The sequence below is a fragment of the Uranotaenia lowii genome, chromosome 2, assembly GCF_029784155.1.
Source record: "Uranotaenia lowii strain MFRU-FL chromosome 2, ASM2978415v1, whole genome shotgun sequence".
NCBI lineage: Eukaryota > Metazoa > Arthropoda > Insecta > Diptera > Culicidae > Uranotaenia > Uranotaenia lowii.
In genome coordinates this window covers 186562052-186582134 of record NC_073692.1, presented here as the reverse complement: position 1 = coordinate 186582134, position 20083 = coordinate 186562052, and positions in this window count along the sequence as shown.

The window sequence follows — 20083 nt, the reverse complement described above, 5'->3', positions numbered from 1 at the left end:
GAATTTCATATCAAATTTGAATCATGTTTTTCGAGATCTTATGTATTTTCAATACTTTGATAATAGTTTTCCGAATTTAAAACAAAGAAAAATTTTGTTTTATATTCAAAGTCGTAGTTCTTGAGCTTAATTCTTACACAAAATTCGAAAATTAAAAGCTTCGGCAATGGCAATCCAAAATTGAAAAGTAAGATTCAGATCTATTTAAATTAATATTTTAATTCTGATTCACAATGAAGATAAAAAATAATCAATTTGAATAGTGAATTTAGATTAAACCTGAACTACAGAATTTAAATTCATGAATGAGGGCTTATAAAATTCTGATCTGAAGATTCGGAAATCGTATATTTTGTACATTTCAGAAATCGTATGGAAATTCGGATAAAAATTAAAAGTGCTAGAGATATCCCGTTTTCGCTTGCCAACATTGTTCTACACTTCGAAGAATAACTTGAATGGACTGTATTTAAGTGTTGAACTTTATTCGACAAAATTGAATACAAAATTTGCCGTTAATCAAAAATGTTAAATTTAATCCAGGGGTTTCTGAGATATAGAATGCTGAATTTTGGCGTTTCTCGTCATAGATTTCTTCGCGGTTCTTAATGCGTTAAAATTGCTTGTCAATTTAACTTCTACATTTAAATTTTTTAAACGAAATTAGTTTCTAAACACAATTCAGCTTAAAATCACAAATTAATGGTAAAAGTTTGAGTTTTTTGTTTTATCCGTAAAAAACCCATTTTTTTTAAACAAAATCATCCACAGGATTTTTATCATGGAATTGATTCTTCATAAAAAATATTTACTGGTAAAGAAAAATCTTCACCTAAAAATCAGCACAAAATTTTATATTTTCCCAGTGTATTGTTTGACATTATTCACTCATTCAGGACATGAAAATTTGGTATTTTATATTTCAGAAACCAGTAGACAAAATTCTGCTTATTTAACACAGATAATTTCGTAACGGCAAATGGTGTGTTACATTTCGTAGAATGAGCCTTCATTATTATATTCAAAACATTTGAAAATTTGATCCCGAAATCTAATGATTTTTATCTCTTACTTTTTTTGGAAATTTGATTTATTTCATCAAAGGTTAAAATATTTGAATTTGAAAAATAGTTTGGGCTAGATATATTTTTTTTAAAGAAATGGAAGACTCTCCTAAAAAAAGCTTATTTTATGCTCAAATCCTCAAAGTTTCATCCATCGGACTCTTAAAAATTCAAAGATTTTAACCATCAATGGAAGCAAATTTAGCTCACTTTCTAGATTTAGGACCAATTTTCTAAAGTAACGATTAAATACGCAAAATTTTAATGTAAAAGTACTTAAAATTGAATAAACATACAAACATAATTCGTTTCATTTTTTTTGTATTCGTGCATTGTTGGGCAAAAACTCATAAAAAATCAGTCGCCAAAACCCCCCCCATGAGTCGGTTCTTCCTACGGCCCTGCAATAGCCTGTTTCAGATGTCTCTTTTTGGAAAGCTTGGTAGTTAATTGATTTAGTAGTAAAGCTGGTTGGTTTTGTTTGTATCGGTTTTTTTTCCTTTTTTGTAAGAGTTTTATCTATTTTTCCAGAATGAATTTGATATCTGACGGAGCGAAGTTGGCCTTGCTCGAGTGCGGTCGCATTTTTTCCGCGGTCGCGTTTTACTTCGTGATTTCTTGAAATTTATATATCCCTAACCATTTTTCAATTAGTTAAACAGCGGTAAAGTCTTTTATTTATATCGTTCGATTCATAGATATTAAGTGGGTTATTGATTTGAAACATTAAGTGGAGTGAAATAAATGTTTATCGTAATGGTTTGTGAAGTTGTTGAAAGTGGCCGAATCAAAGTGGCTAGTACTACGCTTTCTGGACCGGTCCAGGACCATTCTTAGAAGACACCCTGAAACTCTTAACTGATTCGGAACAATAAGATAAGTAACTGTTTTTTTTTTGTAGTGAATGAATATAGTGAATGAATTTATTCACGACCGAGGAATTTTGAATGTTTTTTTTTTCAGCAAGTGGTCGTAACAGACAACGATTGCTTTGATCTTAAAAATACTCGATGCAGAAGTCCGAAATACATAGTTAAGCATTTTAGAGCTTATCATAATTTCAGGCCTTTTTTTTAATAATAACAATTTGCGTTTTAATTTATTTTGTGAGGGCTGCGTGTGCGTGAGTGTGGTCCTGTATTGATTGCTGTTATTGTTAGTAAATCAATGCGTCACTGAACGACAGTCATCTAGCAGTTATAAAATAAGCATTCAAGTTGCTTCAAAAACTATGCATTGAAATTTAAATAATTTTGATAAGATATGTGAGAACAGTCCAAACTCAAATGTAATATTCTATATTTTAATTATTATTGCGGTGAGTATAATGTTGGTAAGTATCGTAAGTTACTTATTCCTTAACAGCATTTATTGTATCAATATTCCATATACACTTTCCCAAATGACATAAATTCATATTTAGGTCTTTCCAGATTCAAAATATTATATGAAGCGTTTGGTAGGGATCTCCACGCTTCATCCCACCACTGTATCCTGTATCTTTCGCGGTTTTCATCACATGGTTGGCCTGGCCGTAGTAATATCTGCAATGCATAGAAATATGTAACAGGTAATACGCTGAAAAGAAAAATGATAGACGCAATGCTCCCATTTTCCAGGATGCCTACATGATTTGGCCATGTTGATGTAAGAAGAAGAAGAAGAAGAAGAAGAAGAAGAAGAATGAATTTGATATCTGTTTATGTTTGTTATTTTGTTTACAATAATCTTATACAGTAATATACAGTCATTAATGTAACCGTAGTCGTTTTTTCCAAATTGAAGGATTTAAAAAAATAAGATCCAAAAATTTAAAAAAAAATTGTAACGTCTCAACATAGATTTCAGAACATTTTCGGTTGCAAATATTGAACATATTGCTCGAGCTGTTGTCGTTTTTCCGAACATTTTAGACCAAACGTTCCAGAATTTATACAGCACATGTGCGGGTCGAGTAATTCCGGATTTTTTTTTGAAAAACCTGATGAAACCCGGGCATTCGTTTTCAATTTTTTCATTTCAAAATCCTGGCAATATCCAGACAAATCTGGGCAAAATTTATCAGTTTTTTAACAAAGTTCAGAAAAAAATAGGTTAAAATCACTTGAAACTTTCATTGTTCCTCGAAGCTCGTCAAATTTGGTTCGATGCACCCAAAAACAATTTCTAATTAATTTTGTTGTTGAATATAACTCTGAAGAATTCATTTTCGGAGACGAAAATCGAAGCTTATCATTGCTAAATTAGAATTCTTTGCAAATAATGAGAATAAATCCGGACAAAACCCGTTCAGTTTTTCAAAAAAATCCAGGTATTCGGGTCAGATTGGACTCACCTTGAATTTTTCTTTGAATATCCGGGCAAGCTCGGTTAAAACCGGGCAATCTGGAACGCTTGCTTTAGACGGAGATTATATTTCTTCTTTTCTAGTTGATATATGATCAATTTTTCAAATAAAAAAAATCCATGATAATGATATGTTTTTGAAAATAAGCTTCACTCCCAGTTTTCTCATATTTTAAAGCTTCTCTAAGCCGTAGTTTTTGACAATTGCTTGTCAAACAGAAGCCATTAGTATAGGTTGTAAGATTAACATATTTTTAAATACTCTGCGAAAAAAAGTAAATTAAAATAATGGTTCGCTTTGGTTTTATGCTCAATATAATATACCACACCATGTCTGAAGGTGTGGTTGCTTTCAAGATGGTAAATAGATTCAAATGTTTTATTTAAAAAAAAAAAAAAGTAAAATTTAAAACAAACTAGTAGGTATGTTTTTCAATTATTTTTTCGTTAAGAGCTCTTCTTTGGTCGGACAACATTGCAATGATTTTTTGAAAACACAATATCCTAATAATATTTTAACAGTATGGAAACAAAGTAAATAGCAGCCTGAAATGGTTTTAGAAATATGATAATCCAATCTGGAAAGGATCGCCTAAACTTTGCATTTGTATTGCGATCAGTTTTTTTGGCTTATCAAATGTGAATTGCACGTAAGCGTCATCATTGGATGGTTATCTGGATCTGGATCAAACGAGAAAAACGCGATTGAAATTTCAGCTATATTTCCAATATTTCTCTCAAACTAAAAATTCATCAACAGTTTTTTCGTAGTGAACATCATTTTACAATGTTTTCTGCCGAAAAAATTACATTTCCTTAAACAAATGGACAAAAAGAGCCAAAAATGCTTTGTGTGACACTTTTGCGTAGAATCAGAACGCATACCGATGCTAGTAAGAACTAAAATGTGTTTGAAAAATGTTGAAAATGTTTTGAAAGAATATCATCAAATTCTAGGGAAATTTGAGCATCAATTGGATTAACAACGTTTAAATTAAAATCATGAGCAGACTCAAATTGTTGGGCTAATTTTTTAGCTTTTTCTGCGTTAGTTAAAAGAAGTTTATCTCCATCTTTCAAACTAGGGATTGGCTGCTGGGACTTTTTTAGACTTTTGGTTAATTTCCAAAATGGCTTTGAGTAGGGTTTTATGTCCTCTACTGGTATAGCAAAATTTTCATTATGAATGAAATTTAAACGACGTTTGATCTCTTTTTGAAAGTCACAATAATTAAATTTCGAATAAGGATCCCTAGTTCGTTGATATTGGCGTCGACGAATGTTTTTCAGTTGTATCAAAAACTGAAGATCATCATCGATCAAAGGTTGATTAAATTTATGTTGAACTTTAGGTATTTAAGCGGCTTTAGCAATGACTATTGAAGTTGACAATTTTTCTACAGCCATATCAATATCTTCTATTGGGGCTCGTGATATAGCTCAGTTGGCAAGTCTGTTGTCTCCTGAGCCGATGTCCGCGAGTTCGAGCTCAAGAGTAAACATCGAACACAGTTGTACCGGATAAGTTTTTCAATAACGATCCGCCAACTGCAACGTTGATAAAGTCTCGAATGCCATAAAGATGGTAAAACGACTATAATCGAAACAAAAAAAAAATCTTCTATTGAATTCAGTGGAACGTTTACATCTAAATTACTTCCAATAAAATTCCTACATCGCTCCCAGTCAGCTTTTTGAAAGTTAAAAGTTGATTTGAAAGGGTTTTCAATGGAACTTTGGGATAAAGACAAAGTTACTGGAAGGTGGTCTGAATCGAGGTCCGCATGAGTAACTAATTGACTACAATGCTCGCCTAAATTCGTTACAACCAAATCAATTGTGAAGGGATTTCTAATTGAAGAAGAACAAGTATGCCCATTAGACCGCTGCAAGCTTTGTATGGAAATTTGAAATTCTTAAATTTTAGCACCTCCCATAACTTTTTTTGGTTATTTTTGCTGCCAGAAAAGCAATAAAAATTTTGGAAGCGATCCATCCAGCTCTGAATTAGCGCAACGAGTTTTAATTTTGTATGGAAATTTGTATGAGAAAACAAAATTTTTCTTTCAAAAATCGCCAGAGATCATCTGAAAGTTCAAAAAAATATATCTTTGAATGAAAAATGTTCCTTGATTCTTGCAGTACATTGATGTAAACCTTAATTGTACCCAAAAAAAGATATTCAATGTTATATAAAATTTATGTTTTCAAAATATTTTTTTAAATTTTATCGTTTTAGACTGCTTATTTGAAAGCTGTGTAACAGTTGGATGGAAATAAAAAATCTCAAAAAACTGCTTTACAGTGCCAAAGAATTTATTGATTTATATAGCCTTTGCAAAAACATTTCTTGCAATTATTAACAGCTCTAGCAAGCAAAGTCTGCAGTTTTTGAATATTTTTCAATGGATTCAGGTTTTTTATTTTGAAATGGTTATAACTTTTTCCATTCAATTCTTAGCTGCTTGTCATGTTTGCAAAAAATAAAGCTTAAGAACAGTCAAAACCAAAAATCAAAGATTGACTTCATTCCAAGCTTATTTGGATTTTCGGGATGATTTAAAGTGCAAAATTTTTTTCTTTCATACAAATTCCCATACAAAATTAAAACGCGTTGCGCTAACTTAGGAATCAACCAAATCATCTCAAATTTTACACTGATGCTTGGTGACCCACAAGGCATCGAAAAAACATATGGGAGCAAAAAGTCATTTTTTGCAGCGGTCTAATGCCCATTAGGATATTTAACAGTATAATAACCTGCAGAGCAGTCATTTAATAAAATATTCCCATTTGAATTTGATGATACATTATTCCAAGATCGGTGTTTTGCATTTAAGTCACCAATAATAAAAAAAATTAGATTTATTTCTAGTGAGTTTTTGTAAATCTCCCTTCAAAAAATTTTTCTGTTCACCGCTGCATTGAAAAGGCAAATATGCGGCAAAAATTATAATTTTCCCCATAGAAGTTTCTAATTCAATTCCAATTGTTTCTAAGACTATTGTATTGAAAGAAGGAAGAAGTCTAAATTTGAGACGACTATTGATGACAATAGCTACACCCCCACCTTTTCGATCGAGTCGATCAAAATTTTAAAGAAAGCATTGCTTTTCAAGTTATTGTCTGGCTTTAAAAAAGTTTCAGTGATGGCAGCAATATGTATGTTTTGAGTTTTCAAAAATATAAAGGATTCATCATGGTTAGCCAGCAAAGATCTGGCGTTCCAATTCATAACATTTAAACATCTATTTGGATCCATGAGGGAATCGTAAAGTCATAATAATTTTGTTAGCATGAATAAAGAAAGTTCGAAAAGCTTCAAATATTGAATTTGCTTTCATCATAAGTTGCATCATTTCCATTAAGTTTTGATGCAAAAATTTCAATTTTTTCTCAATAATCTCACCGAAATTGTTAGGATCAGAAAATGGAGGAGAATAACAAGTATTTGAATTTCGGGGATTTTCCCAAGCCTTCGCATGAACGTTGAGACTTGGTTTTTTCTTGTTTTTATTAGTTATGCCTGAAGAGGGTAACCCATTTTCAACCACCTCTGAGAACGTTAAACTACGAGTCTGTGGCGCAGAATCAGCACAGGTAACTTTAAAATCACTTCGAGCATTAACAAGACGTGCTTCCAATGTAGGCCGAGGCTGACCGCGAACAGGCAGATTGTTTTGCCGGCCTGACGTGTGAAGACGAAAAAGAGGAAGGAGGAGAAGAAACTTTTCTGGTAACTTTGGGAGGAGGAACGCTATTAGGAAGACAATTCCCAGGATAAAGACTTAGACCCATATTCGACAAACAATTTACACAACTTGAGAGGAAAATAAGTCAATATTTGCATAGATTGGTTTATTGGGCACCTTTTGAATTCCTAGAATTAAATCGTTTTTCTTCATGAAGCCATTCGTGGCGAAGCATGATCGTCAGCGAGTCTAGAAGACGTCGAATGATTCGACGTCGTCTATGAGCATTTTTTTTTTCATCAAGGGCGAATAATGATTGTTTGATGGTTGTCGATAGCAACTCAGAAAATAACTGATCACTGATGAGGGGAAGAAAAACAAACTAGGTATGCGCCCTTCGATGCTGAAAAGCGTCGTTTCTAAAGAAAACAGACTTTTTATGTTAAGGAGCCAAATCGTTGGTGACTAAGGCTATGATCATTTAGTATCCGGGCACTTTATTTCGGTGATAGCTACGTTATTAGAGCTCGGATATGCAAAACTTAAGCAGCGTTGTGTTGGTTATGAAAAGGACTATCTTGCCTATTTTTGCCCAATTTTTAAGTTAATGTATGTTTTAGATATTTACGATGCAAAAAGACATGGTAAAAATAATTTTGCACAAATTTGCGCCTTTTGCGCATTTTGCGCCTTTTGCGCATTTTGCGCCTCAGAAACTTTTCATTTTCGACTTGAAAACTCATAAACTGTCGATTTTTTCTAATTTTTTTTGGACCGAACGGTTAAGAAGTATAAAAAGCCACTCTAGAATCCACACGAAGTTCAAATCAAGCATCGGAATGAAACCCTTGATCTTAAATATGGTAAAAAGTCTATGGTTATTAGAGATAACTGAATGCAGACTCCTTAAATAATGCAATTAATCCATTTCCGTCAGTCAAATAGTGTTTTCCGACTAGTAGACACCTAGTAAATAACTAATAGTGAACAGATCCTTAGATTGCAACATGTGCAACCGGTTTTTACGCTATGTGACAGATATGTTCTGATGGACAAAAAAAATTATGTTAAAACCGGATTTAAGAGATCAAATTTTTTGAGATACCAACTCATGAAAAGGTTCCAACCAGATTCCAATTGCTTTTTCCAGGTGAGTTTGTGTAAAATATCATGATTTTGCAAAGGTTTTGGTTCTGTGGTAAAAAAAATAAATCAATACATGACTGAAAAAAGTGTGCAAAGATAAAAAGGAGATTTTATGAAAAAGTTAGAGTATTTTTAAAAATCATTGATAAATATTTTTTTAAATATTTTTAGTTTAAATGTCATATTAACATCTTCATTTCCTACATAGAAAGTTTTTCGATCAAATGAATAGTTTTTAAAATACACACGTTTGTAACTGCCCGGATACTAAATGATCATAGCCTTAGGGTCGGGGGAAAAAATCATTCTGATCGAAGATCAGCAACCTTGAGAGCAACTTTACTCGTGTTTGTAGGTAGTAATTTTGACACTTGTAGCACATTTTGAAAATTTTAACATGCAAAAATATTTTCAAGATCTACGCCCGTCAAGTTTTTTTACAACACGTGTTCTTTTTTCACATGCTGGGATGCAATAAAAGTTCGATTTTTATCTCAAACGTCTGAAATAGAAAGAGTGTTGTAAAAAATTCAACGGTCGAAAATCTTGAAAACATTTTAGCATGACATGAAATTTTCAAAATTTGCAGCAAGCGTCAACATTTCTACTACTTTTTTCCTACACGAGTGAACTTGCTCTAAGTGGAACAAATCATAGCTGTAAATATTTTACCAAATTAAAAACACTCAATTTTCCACCCATGTTGCAACATAGGTGTATTGAATAATAAATAAAAGTTTTTGAATTGTTATGATACTCTTTGAAATTTTTCAAATGTTCAAATTTCTTATGTGTCCACATCACTGGCAAATTTGGCTCCCGGGAGAAGCAAATCAAAGACGAAAAACCTTCCCTACCGAGGCCGAGGGAGTTCTAATCAAAAGGATTTTAATCATCGGAGTCCTCTTTTCCAAACGAACCCACAGCAAACGAAGATTTAGTCATTCCGACTAAATACTAGACCTGAGCGGTCGCATCCACCCACCCGCACTCTTCCTCAGTTGATGACGGAATTGAAATGCACACCTGAAGCACAAATATGTTGTACGACTTGGCTGGCCCAAATGCACCCTATTCTCGGGAACATCTCCTAGGGACGAGCGAAATTTTTCTTCTCCCTCCGGAATCCGACCGGAATGATTTGCATCAGATTGCACCGATCCCAGGAGAAGGAGGGTCTGACCCCTATGTCTGGGAAGTTGTCGGTGGAACTTGTGGGACGGTCGACTGGCTTATTTGCGGGGAAGGAACTTTGTTTGGTTAAGATTATATCAGGTGATGTAATGTTGAAGCGAACGAAATGGAGTTGGTTTTTTTCTGGTCATCCTTTGGTGTGGGAAGGAAGATATGTCAGTCATTATTTCGGGCTTAACTTTTTTGGAAATCGGACTCTAGTTGAGAAGTTTTGATCCTTGTAAAATTTGGGAGAGCTCATATGGTCACTTTGTGAGATATTTCTGTAATTCATCGTAATTTGAAAAATTGTACCAGTTTCCTTGGCATAGTGTATTGATTTCCATCATTTTAATCTAATGGTCATGAGATCAAATTTCATTCACGGCATATAGAGCAGTCTAGCTGAGAGTTGGGGGGCTTAAGCATCTTAAATTTACTTGTATTCATCACAAGAGGAAATGATAAATGGTGATTGAATGCTGCAAAATCAAAATCAAAATCACGCGATTTTTTGAAAGTTTGTACTGTGCCTCACGCGCCCATTATCACACGTCAGTTCTGAAAAGCTGAGAAGGGCATTGTTTTTATCAAACCGTTCAAATTGAAATTTGAGCGAACAAAAAAAAATAAATAAAACATCGTTCATATATTTTGCAGCCAAAACATAAACCTGTTATTTTTTAATTTATTTCAATTCAATTTTACTATAGTGACGCGTGTCGACAATTGAATTAAAATATGACGAAAAAAATAAAAATAAAACGTTTGTGAAAGCAAAAAATCCATTAGTTTATTCCATAGAGTCATGATGAAATCGTGGTTCAAAATCCAGCCCTTTGAAAAAAGACTGCAGTGAATATTTCTGGATTTTCTGGCAGCTAAATTTGATAGCCTGACAAACGGATTCGAGGGTTTTAGACAGGAGTTAGCTTTGTTGAGATCAGAGAACCTTGAGTTGCGAACGGAAATTGAGGAGTGCAAGGGAAAAAACGTCGACCTAACTAAGCGTTTAGAGGGACTTGAGATAGAGCTTGATCAATTAAATCGCAAAGGACTTTCGCGAAATGCTATCACCCTAGGGTTACCAGTTACAGAAAACGAAAATCTTCGCGAAAAAATCTTTGCACTCGGAAATACATTAGCTTGTAAACTGGAGACTAAAGACATCGTCAGCGTTAAACGTTTAAACGGAAATAACAGTCTTCGAGATGCTGCTCCAGTATTAGTTGTGTTTGAAACGGAATCGAAGAAAAAGGAATTGTTCGACAGGAAACGTGTGCATGGAATATTAAAAGCTTCTGATATTGGTACCTGTTATCGAGGATCGATTAAAACAGTAACTCTTCGGGATGAAATGACATCATTTGGGAAAGAGCTGCTCAAAGAATCGAAGCAGGTTCAGGATGAATTGGGTTATAAATATGTTTGGCCGGGACGAGATGGAAAAGTACTCCTAAAGAAAGCTGATGGGGCAAAAGTGGAAAAAATTGGATCCAAAAGAGAATTGCTGGTTATGCTGGAAACAAAAAACAAACGATCCCTGAACTTTTCGTCCACTTCTTCATTCATAGTATCGTCGCCGAAACGCATGCAGATCAACAACTGATAGCTGAGAAACCAGAATAAATTTGATTCAATATTATGATTTTATCTACAAATAATTACTATTATAATAATGTTGAAGAATTGAATAAAAATGTCTGTAATACTAAACAAAAATGGAATACACTGAAAATGTTTCAACTTAATACAAGGGGCTTAAACAACTTGGTAAAATTTGATGACTTAAAATTGACTTTACATCAATTAACAGAGACCATGGATATCATTGTTCTAGGGGAAACATGGGTAAAAGAGAATCGTTCACATCTCCTGAATATCCCTGATTATAAAAGTATATTCTCCTGTAGAAGCGACAGTATGGGCGGTGGTCTCGCTTTGTACGTGAGAGATAAGCTAAAATATGAGGAAATCAGATGTGAGCATGAAGCTGGATTTCATCATATTCATATCAACCTGAAGATCAATGAACAAACCATCAATATACAGTTGCGTTCAAAAAAGAATGAAATCGCATGAAGCTGCGCACCCACTTCCAACTTTGATAAGCTGCCATTTCTCTCTTGGTTTATATTTTTTCATGAAAATTTCACACAATTTAGTTCAACTATCCAACTAACACTCCACAAAATTTGAAGTATTTTCAATGACGGTAAACAAAGATACAGCAATTCCCGTAAAAAAGGGAAATTTGGAATTGGATCACTTAATTTGCTGTATCTTTGACAATTTTCATTGAAAAATCTTGAAATTTGGTCCAAAGATGTAAAAATGTTTGATCTAATAACAGGCCAAGTTTCGTCAAAATCGATGAACGTGATCAAAAATGGTGCTGGGTTGAAGATGAGATTCATTATCGCCCAGCAGACGATTTCATTCTTTTTTGGACGGATGTTTGTATGGAAAACATCGTAATCTATGTATTCGTGGTTTTTTCTTTCACAAAACCAAAATATATCACAAAGAATGTTGTAAATTGCCAAAAACTTCATTCGTACTTTGTTTTGAAAGAGAAAATGTTTCAACAGGGTTCAAAACAAGAAGAACAGAGTTTCAGAAATGACTGCTAATTATACCGATAAACAAATTTGATCCACAATTAAAGCGAATATTCTATTCGCTCTTTTGTTCCAACACCAGCTCTGTTGGAACAATTTCTGTTTCAAAACAAAGCCAGCATGAAGTTTTTATCAATTTACAACATTCTTTGTAATCAACGTTGGTTTTATGAAAGAAAAAACCACGAATACATAGATAACGATGCTTTCCATACAAACATCCGTCCAAAAAAGAATGAAATCATCTGCTGGGCGATAATGAATCTCATCTTCAACCCGGCACCATTTTTGATCACGTTCATCGATTTTGACGAAACTTGGCCTGTTATTAGATCAAACATTTTTATATCTTTGGACCAAATTTCAAGATTTTTCAATGAAAATTGTCAAAGATACAGCGAATTAAGTGATCCAATTCCAAATTTCCCTTTTTTACGGGAATTGCTGTATCTTTGTTTACCGTCATTGTAAATACTTCAAATTTTGTGGAGTGTTAGTTGGATAGTTGAACTAAATTTTGTGAAATTTTCATGAAAAAATATAAACCAAGAGAGAAATGGCAGCTTATCAAAGTTGGAAGTGGGTGCGCAGCCTCATGCGATTTCATTCTTTTTTGAACGCAACTGTACATGCAATATACAGACCTCCTTCCTACAACATAACAAATTTTTTCGCCAAACTTGAAACTATTCTGTCGAACTCTAAACAAAGTTCCCCCTGCGTGATAATTGGCGATATAAATATCCCAATTAACAATCTTGCCGCCCCAAATGTTGTTGAGTACATTGACCTTCTCAGATCCAACAATTTTTATGCTACAAATACGTATGTTACCAGGCCTATAAGTAGTAACATTTTAGATCACGTGCTATGCTCTGAGGTTCTCCAATCCAGGATCGTAAATAAAACTCTTTTCACGGATATCAGTGACCACTGTTGTATTATTTCATCGATTAGCTTACGACAAAGCGTTTGCTTACAGGAGCTTGAAAAAGTTGTAATTCGGAATACTCTACTCAATGAGAAATTTGAAGCCCACGTGAACAATATGAACCAATGCCCACCCTACGAACGCTTAATTAAAATTATTGAATTGTATAAGAGTTTGAGAGAAGAATGTTCATCAGTTTATAAAATAAAAGCGAAAGTTAAAGGGTACTGCCCCTGGATCACGCTAGATATTTGGAAGTGGATGAAAATGAAGGACAAAATCCTTGGAAAATACAAAAGAAATCCAAATAGTATTTATCTCCGTGAACTACTGCAACACACTTCCAAAAAACTTCAAGTCCTGAAAGAAAACACTAAAAGAGAGTTCTACAGAAATCTATTCAGCAACGCAAATTCAAAAAATATGTGGAAATGCCTTAATACACTCGCAGGAACTTCGAAAAACGTGAACAAAGAAATAAAGTTAAATTTCGATGGAAACCTTATAGAGGATCAACTACTGGTTGCAAACAAATTTAACGAGTTTTTCAGCAACATTGGACCCCAGCTTGCCGCAAAGATCCCAAGTCGAGGTGATGTTAACAGGTTTCAGACTTTAACGCCAATACGAAACTCAATATTTCTCCGACCCGCAACTACACAAGAAGTCATTCTGCTGATCAAAGATCTCGAATCCAATAAAAGTGTGGGATACGACGGAATTCCGGTTCATTTTATCAAGCGACATTTCCAAATATTCTCGGATTTAATGAGAGACGTTTTTAACGAGAGCCTTTCAAATGGAAGATTCCCAGATTGCCTTAAGAATGCCAGAGTTGTACCTGTTCATAAACAAGGACCAAAAACAGATTCTAACAACTATCGTCCAATATCAGTCCTGCCAGTTTTGAGTAAACTCTTCGAAAAAATGTTGGTCTCTCGAATTACCGACTTTTTACGACAAAATAGTTCACTATATGAGTATCAATACGGTTTCCGCTTAGGCTCAAGTACCACTACAGCTATCTCCGATTTATTTGCCGATATTTATCATGCAATAGAGGCAAAAAAGAAAAATGGTCTTCTTTTTCTGGATTTCAAAAAGGCATTTGACACTATTGATCACGCGATTCTTTTAAAAAAACTTGACTTCTATGGAATACGCGGCCCTGCGCATGATCTTATAAAATGCTTTCTTTCGAATAGAAAGCAATACGTGAAGCTGAATGGATTTGAAAGCGATCTCCGTCCTCTCAAAGTTGGAGTGCCTCAAGGCAGTAATTTAGGCCCGTTGTTGTTCCTCATCTACATTAATGACTTGCCTAAACTAAACCTCCATGGAAAACCATTTTTATTTGCCGATGATACCTGCCTACTTTATACTGAAGAAAACCTTAATGTAATGATCCAGCATAAAGCCGAAGACCTAAGACTCCTTCAGGAATATTTCTGCGAGAACATGTTGTCTTTAAATATATCCAAAACGAAACACATGATTTTAAATCCCTTCCGAACGGCTGATGCAGAACAACGCGAACTAATTATCAATTCCGAGAAAATCGAACGTGTTACGAAATACAGCTATCTTGGACTGACTATTGATTCAGCGTTAAAATGCGACGTCACCTCTGCATGTGGTCTGTTTTGGAAAATCAATGGCTTCGTACCTGTAAAACAACTCTCCATTATGTACCACGCGTACGTCCAATCCAAGCTTAAGTACCTCATATTCATCTGGGGAGCTGCTGCCCGTACTAGACTTAAACCTCTACAGACAGCTCAAAACCGTTGTCTAAAAGCCGTATACAAGCGTCCCAGATTATATCCTACAATGAATCTGTATGCCGAAGCAGATGGATCTACTTTACCACTAAATGCATTGAGGGAACTACAAGCAACCTCCATAATCCACAACCATCTACAAAACCCACTTGCACACCATAACCAAAGCTACGAGCGCCCGGATCACAGGTATTCCCTGAGAAATCAAAGCATCCTGCATGTCAGTCAACCCACCACTGAGTTTGCTAAGAAAGCTTTCACTTATTATGGTAAGGTTTGTTACAACCAGCTGCCTGAAAACATACGTGCAGAAAGGAGCATCACCAAATTCAAAGCTCTCATCAAGAAACACACGAGAGCTCTATTGGAAACCTACATTCAATGAATTAAACCAACAGTCCGGTTTCCGGTAGCCTATCAGCCAGCGTTCCCTTAAAAGAGAATCTTCTCGCTGGGAACGCATAAAATACCTGTATCTTCATCACTCTCCAAACCACCATTTGTATCAAAACCAAACTAATTCCATGCAAAAATTTCTTGTCTTCTCGCCACCAGCCGCCACCTCCTGCCACCACAAACCACCGCCTCCACCCTCCGCCACCAGCCACCCACGTCAGAAACCATTTAGTAACAAACAAAGTATTTGCACTCAGATCAAAACTTAAATGAAAATTGTAAAAACATTGTCACAACACCATTAGAAAAAATATTAGAAAAAAAAATTGAATAAAGAAGTGATGAGGAGGTTTTATGCCTTTGGGAGAAGTGGCTTGAAAAGTGCTACACTCCCAGGGGCTTTTCCCTGCTCACACATAAAAAAAAAAAAAAAATATTGTCGTCGTAAACATTCTTAGCAACAGCCTTTCCGAACTGTCCTTTTCTTTAAGCTCTGTCTCTGTTTACCAGAGCCGGAATAATCCGAAAGTATTCTTGAAAAGAGCCTTTCCAACCAGAAGACCAAATCAAAACAAACAAGCAGCAGCAGCAGCCTTATAAATCTACGCTTCCTTAGCCCATTCCGTCTTTTTCAACCGGAAAGCCAAACCAAAATAACGATCGGCAGAAGCTGCCTTGAAAATTTGGGCTGCCTAAGCTAATCCGTCTTTTTCACCGAAAGGCGAAATCAAACAAACAATCAGCAGCAACAGCAGCATCCTTAAAATCTGCACTTCATAAGCCAATTCCGTCTTTTTGCACCGGAAGGCGAAATCAAAACAAACAATCAACAGCAACAGTCTTGAAAATTTGCGCTTCCTAAGCCTATTCCGTATTTTCCACCTGACGGCGGAATCAATACAAACCATCAGCAGAAGCTGCCTTGAAAATTTACGTTTCCTAAGCCAATCCGTCCTTTTTCACCGGAAGTTCAAATCAATAAAAATAATCATCAGCAGTCTTAAAATCTTCACATCCTAATCCAATTCCGTATTTTCCACCGGAAGACGAAATTAAAACAAACAATCAGCGGCAACAGCAACAGTCTTAAAATCTGCGCTTCCTAAGCCAATCCCGTCTTTTTCATCGGACGGAGAAATCAAAACACACAATCAGCAGAAGCTGCTTTGGAAATTTACGCTTCCTTAGCCGATCCGTCCTTTTCCACCGGGAGGCCAAATCAAAATAAAAAATGAGCAGCAGCTTCCTAAAAAATCTGCATTTCTTAAGCCATTCTGTCTTTTTCACTCACTCACTCACTCACAGGAATATATCAATGGGTAACTTTGTTTTGTTTGTTTAGCCTAGTATTGCCAAAATAATAAACGTTTCCATAGAAATTTATTTTATTTTATTATATTTATCTTCAGATTTTTTCCGAATACAACTATTATTTCAGTTTATTTTAATTAAATTTGTTTTATTTTCTGCATATCTTTTATCTCATCTCTACAGATATGACGTGGAATGTGAAGAAAATGAGTTAAAGGTGCCGGGACCCAGAAACCCAAGAAAATGTCGACACCATCTTCAAATCTAAGATGGTGGCCTTCAAACATTTAAAATATATATTAATGACTGGAAATCCCACAATATGGGTATCTATTGGATGAAAAGGTTAGACGAGTTAGAAGTCGATTTAAGAAAAAAAAAATAAAAAAAAATAAATCGAATAAGATGAAAAGTAAAATATGATTCAAAAAGAAAAAGTAAGGCAAAACAATGCCAAACAAGAAGAAACTTCTCAAGCAATCAAAAGTCCCATATCTAAACGCGTACCTCCGATGTTCTAAGTAAGCTGAACATTAGACTGCCCCAAATTTGTATGGGAAATTCAAAACCTGTGAAATCTTATGCGCTGCAGGCTGAAATTGATCTTAGTCCTAGTACAAGATCTCATGCCAAATTTGGGCCAGATCGGATCACGGGAAGGGGTCGCTCAACGAGCCTGAAGTTTGTATGGGATTTCGAAACATTTTGTTCGGGAGAAACATGAAAAACCAGTTTTTCATCAATAACTTTGGTTCCTGTCGACCGATTTCTTTCAAAAACGGTTTTTCTTAAAGCCTAAATTATGAAAAATATTTCATCCGAAGATTGCATTTCAATTAGAGTTAAGATAAAAAAAAATATTAGGCTTCAAAAATGGACTAACTTTTTTAAGGATGGTATTCATCACTGTTAATGACTCGAGGCGGTCGAACATATTGACGCCCCATTACCAGTGCTGAATACCACCGTTAAAAAAGTTAGCTTATATTTGAAGCCTAATAACTTTTTTATCTTAACTCTTATCGATATACAGTCTTCGGATGAAATATTTTTCATAATTTAGACTTTAAGAAAAACCGTTTTTGAAAGAAATCGGCCGACGGGATCGAAAGTTATTGATAAAAAACTGGTTTTTCATGTTTCTCCCGAACAAAATGTCTCAAAATCCCATACAAACTTCAGGCTCGTTAAGCGACCCCTTCCCGTGATCCGATCTGGCCCAAATTTGGCATGAGATCTTGCACCAGGCCTAGGATCAATTTGAGCCTGCAGCGTATAACTTTTTCAAAAGTCGGGTCATTTGGGGCACTCTACTGAACATGGAATTGATAATAATCACAATTCCTTTTTTTTTTAGTTTCAAATTGTTGAAATCTATAATTTTAATTGAAATTTTTACTCAAAACAACTTAAAGCTAACTCGCAGACGATTGTATATGAAAACATTTTTTTCACTTTAATTTTTGTTTAAGTGTTTTTACTTACCACGAATTTATCACACATTGAATGCCATGAATGGAATATCTAGATAATTTTAAGCTTCTGTACGATTTTATACTATAAAGTTATACAAGTGGAATTTGATTTTTTTAAATTCGATATTATTGAAACGGATGTTTGATTATTAACATGTTTGAATTTTCAAAGAATAAATATTTTTTTTCAATAAAATATCTCAAACAATCCTTCCTTCGCGATGTGTAAGGAAATCGAAAGAGGAAAGGGTCATTTCTCTTATTGAACTTTTTGCTCAATATTCTATCTCTATTGAATGTTGGCCTGAAAATGTAATCATACTATTTAAAAACCTAAGCATAACAAGTTTCTAAAGTGTTATGATTGAGACTTTAAACGAAATGGTGAATGAAATCACTTTTTCTGACATATCAAGATTTTAAATTTTATGATTGGTGAATTGAAAATGCCTTAAAATGGCAAGAAAATGGACAAAATGTTGAATTTTGAAATTTTTCCAACGCAACGGTGTTTTAAGAAAAATGTTAAAGTTGGTATGGGAATTTCATGAGATTGATAGAAAATAGTTATATTGTTTTTATAAAGGCTTGATAAGGCTCACTTATTAAGCTAAATCCAACGAAAAACTAAAATGAAGTTTATAGTTTTTGGATTTTTGCATCCGAAATTAAATGTTTTGAGTAATTTTTATCAAAATAGTTATAAATGGAAGATTGAAATTCCGTGTTTTGAAATGATTCCAGCTTTTTTTTTCTGGGAGTTTAACAACATGCTGTCATTCTTCCCTAAAAAGGTAAAAAAAATTAGGTTTTTTTTTTACCCAAAAAAATGGGTAAAAAAAATGATTCCAGCGATTCAAGCATAGGTACTTGACCCTCACATCGTAAATTTCGATAGTGATTGCAAGTCCCATCCTGCGCCCAACGATAGATTCTCAAGCACAAATTTCTCTGAAAAGGAGAAAACGACATGAGAGCGCGGACGATGCATGCACACCATCTCATCTTCTCACGAGCCGTTCGTTCTCACTTCTCAGGAAGCTTTTTCCTAAGCACGAACGACAGGAGAGAATTTCGCCCATGGAAGCCAATTGAATTTTCTCAATCCTCTCGGGCTAGTTTTTTGCTCCCTTTTCCCTTTCTTCTTTAAGCGGGCCATAGACTACACAAATTGGCCTGTACAAATTCGATGATTCCGCGTCGATTGTTTGATCTATGCTCGCCCACACACTATACAAACATATTTTACGCGAACACAAATGATTGCTGGCGAAAACAGCAACAGCAACAAAAAAAACCATCTCCACCCGGCTGGGAGAATGTTTTGTACAAAATATTTCGATCCCGACCGATTTTACTCCAACCGTTTGGGCGCTCATTCAAGCAGTGCCATACACTATGCAAATCGTGCTCACAGCGAAAAAATTTCATCGAATTTCATCGCATTTGTACAAATGTTGTGTAGTCTGTGGCCCGCTTTAGATCTAACGTTGCGCGATGAAAACTTTTCGTTCGCATTTAAAAAACCTGTGCAATTGTGGCGTTGTTGTTATTGGGGTTGGTGTCTGAGGATAGCGGCTTGGGAGTCAATCCGAACTCTCACTTGCTGAAGCCAATGGAAGATAATAACCAAACAGTAGCGCCACCAAGTCCTCCATAGCAGAGTTTAAAGTATTTGGGTATTTTTTTTTTTTTTTTGGAATATGGATATAAATCCGAAATAACCATTTTGGCCAGGATGACCAAAAACAAAATTGACAAAATTGACGAAATTGACAAAATTGTCAAAATCGAGAAAATTGACTTTATTGACAAATTGACAAAATTCATAAAATTGACAAAATTGACAAAATTGGAAAAATTATCAAAATTGACTAAATTTACAATATTGACAAAATAGACAAAATTGACAAAATTAAAAAAAAATGACAAAACTGACACAATTGACAAAAATGACTAAATTTACAAGATTGACAAAATTGACAAAACTAACCAAATTGACAAAATTGACAAAATAGACAAAATTGACAAAATTAAAAAAAATTACAAAATTGACAACAATTGACAAAACTGACAAAATTGATAAAATCGACCAAATTCGCAAAATTCCCAAATTTGACAAGGTTGACAAAAATGACAAAATAGAC